The sequence below is a fragment of the Panthera tigris genome, chromosome B3 (assembly GCF_018350195.1).
Source record: "Panthera tigris isolate Pti1 chromosome B3, P.tigris_Pti1_mat1.1, whole genome shotgun sequence".
Taxonomy (NCBI): Eukaryota; Metazoa; Chordata; class Mammalia; order Carnivora; family Felidae; genus Panthera; species Panthera tigris.
Genome location: NC_056665.1, coordinates 5,639,238 through 5,642,754, shown reverse-complemented (window position 1 = coordinate 5,642,754; position 3,517 = coordinate 5,639,238).

Sequence of the window (3,517 nt, the reverse complement as noted above, 5' to 3'; positions counted from 1 at the left end):
TGTCCTCCTGTGGTCTCCTAGATTGTCCTTCTGTCTTCTTGGATTACATCTCTCTGCCTATCCCCTCTCCATTCTTTGTTGTCATCCACTTCCAGATCTCAAGCTTTCATCTTGCTGCTGAACTTGACATTAGTATTTCCAACTCACTGCTTCGATAGGCACTTTATGAGTGTGAACCTGTCCTCACTTTGAATCCCTACATCTGCTCCTTTTCCTGTAATCCTGTAATTGACATCCTCATTGTCTACCCAAGTTTTGTTCAAGCAACAAATTTTATCCTAGACCCCAGATGCTTGCTTTTATCCCCCACATTCAGCTGGCCCCACTACCCATTATTTCTTGAAAAAAAATTGTTTTAACATTTATTTTTGAGAGAGTGTGTGAGCAGGGGAGGGACACAGAGAGAGGGAGACATAGAATCAGAAGCAGGCTCCAGGTGCTGAGCTGTCAACATAGAGCCTGACATGAGGCTGGAATTCACAAACCATGAGATGACCTGAGCCGAAGTCAGACACTTAATGGATTGAGCCACCAGGTGCCCCTCCATTATTTCTAAACGCTTGTGACTCATCTTTTCCTAACTGTCCCCATGGCAGAGATACTTAATATTTTTTGCCTGGGTTTTTGCAAGACTGTCCATTCCAGTGGCTCTGCTTCCTATTTGTCCCCCAATTCACAGTGCTGCCACTGTGGAAGAAAGATCTTGGAAGAAAGATCCAAATCTGTGTTGTTGGATCATCAAGACTATTCAAGACACAGAATGCTGTGTCAGCGCATATTCCAAGGAAAATGCATACCTCAGGTATCCAGCTAGAATTCTTACAGGGCCATGTCAAGCTAGTGTACAAGATCAAAGACACCGCTGACAGGGCTGTTTGTATAAAGAATATGTGGTGGTAGGACAATGATTGTATGGCCAAGGGAAAAGACGGCGGCACCACACTTACGTTCTGGAACATAATTGTTCTAGAACAGTGCTGTCCAACAGAAATACATGATCCTGTAAAAGGGTCCTATTTAAACACAAATTACATGGTGTTTTACATGTGGGTATATACTCTGGTTATCTTCCAACGGTCCTATGACTTTGTTGGCTTCAGAATTAAAGAGTAAAGGACATGATAGCAACATTTCCTTATCTCTGGGTACTTACAATGCTGGCCCCGGGAGCATGTCTGAAGATCACAAATTTTTGAAGCTTTCTGAATAAGTTTCAAGTTAATCAACAGAGAGTGCAAATAAATTTAAAAAGTGGTATCTAGGGACACCTGGGTTTGCTCAGTGGGTTAAGCGTCCGACCCTTGATTTTGGCTCAGGTCATGATCTCACTGTTGGTGAAATCAAGCCCAGCATTGGGCTCGGTGCTGGCGGCCAGGAGCCTGCTTGGGATTCTCTGTCTCCTGTTGCCCTCTCTCTGCCTCTCCCCCACTCATGCACACTCTCTCAAAAATAAATAAATACACTTTTTTAAAAATGTGGTGTCAGGGTGCCTGGCTGGCTCAGTCAGTTAAGCGGCTGATTTCAGCTCAGGTCATGATCTCACAGTTCATGGGTTTGAGCCCCACATCAGGCTCTTTGCTGACAGCTCAGAGCCTGGAGCCTGCTTCAGATTCTGTGTTTCCCTCTCTCTCTGCCCCTTTCCTGCTCATGCTTTGTCGCTCTCTCTCAAAAATAAACATTAAAAAAAATTTTAAATGTGTCTGCGGTTCACTCCATGAACCATGTCAATGTCTGGTGTGCTGCTGACAAGTTAAAGGATGTTGAAAGCACCAATTAAATTCTGAAAGTGAGAGATACATGATCCTGCACACGAAGCAAACAAGCATCCATTACTTTTTTCTTTTTTTTTTTTTTAATTTTTTTTTAACGTTTATTTATTTTTGAGACAGAGAGAGACAGAGCATGAACAGGGGAGGGTCAGAGAGAGGGGGACACAGAATCTGAAACAGGCTCCAGGCTCTGAGCTGTCGGCACAGAGCCCGACGCGGGGCTCAAACTCACAGACCGCGAGATCGTGACCTGAGCCGAAGTCGGACGCCTAACCGACTGAGCCACCCAGGCGCCCCACCATTACTTTTTTCTTAATGGAAAAGCAAATGAAAAGGAGTCATCAAAGTTATGGATGGCCAATAGACACAGGCACAATGTGCACTTTCATCTGTAATCCAGCAAGTGCGGATCAAATGAGGAAATGACACTCTCTACCCGTGAAATTAGCAGAGGTTTAAAAGGACAGTAGGAGCTGTGGAGGGTGAGAGGAAGGTATGCTTCTGGGGAGGCTGCCATCATGGGAAGGGGAGTATTCAGTAGCTCCTCTGCTATGAATCAACTGTAAGAAAATAAAGCAAGATGCAAAGATTTATGTATGAAGACATTTATTTGTAAAAATTACAATCTAAATAACGGTTGTTAGCAAAACAGTTGAATTATGAGAACTTTCCAGCCATAATATCACGCAACTGTGAATCACTGAAAGCCAAGCTATATATTAGCATTTACAGATGTATCATATGTTCAGCGAAAAAAGGGTTACAAAAGTGCTTTACTGTCCATTTTCAGGTTTTTTTTTTTTGTTGTTGTTTATTTATTTTGAGAGAGAGACACACACACACAGAGCAAGGGAGGGTGAGAGAGAGGGAGAGAGAATCCCAAGCAGGCCCTGCCCTGCCAGCACAGAGCCCAAGGTGGGGCTCGAACCCTCAACTGAGATCACAACCTGAGCCAAAATCAAGAGTCCAATGCTTAACCCATTGAACCACCCAGGCACCCCCGACTTTTGAGTTTAAAAATTTTTATACAACCATATAACCCCTGTTATTTGAAAGAACCACGCCCAGGCGATCTCCATTTGTGTGCCAATTACGTGACCTGGACAAGCCCCTCAAGCTTTCTGAGACCGTTCTCTCCTGCGTGAAATGGTGATGCGATAATACCAAACGGGGCGGTCGTGGAGATTAAATGGGACCACCGTCTAGAAAGGTGCCGGCCTGTGAGACGGGTGCAGCGTTCCTCCCCTTCCGCTGCAGGCCACGGCTCCCAGACGTGGGGAAGGCCGCCACCAAAGATCACCTCCAGGCTCGCCTTCTGGACGCGCTGGGAAACGAGTTAAAACGCGGAACGCGCTCCCGGCCCCCGGCGGTTCTCGCCCCTTCCCGGCGGCCTCCGGGCGGCGGCGCGCACTTCGAATCCAAACTGCGCCCGGACGGGGTGGGGCCGGGACTCGGCGGCTGGCCGGGGCGGGGCTGCGTGGGGGGGACCGGACTCCCGGCCACCGCGAAGCTGAGAGAGGGAGCCGCGCACCTGCGAGACCCGGCGCACGCGCAGACACAGACCCCAACCCAAGCCGGCGGGCGAGCGCCTCCCCCGCCCAGCCCTGGAACCCCCGCCGTCAGCCCCGGGGCGCGGGGGACCCAGTGCGCCGTCGCGGCGCGCCGCCAGGGGCGGGGCTTCGCGAAGAGCGTCAGGTCAGGGCGCCAATCGTGGAGCCGCTCCGCCTCCGGGCTCGGTTTGAAATTCC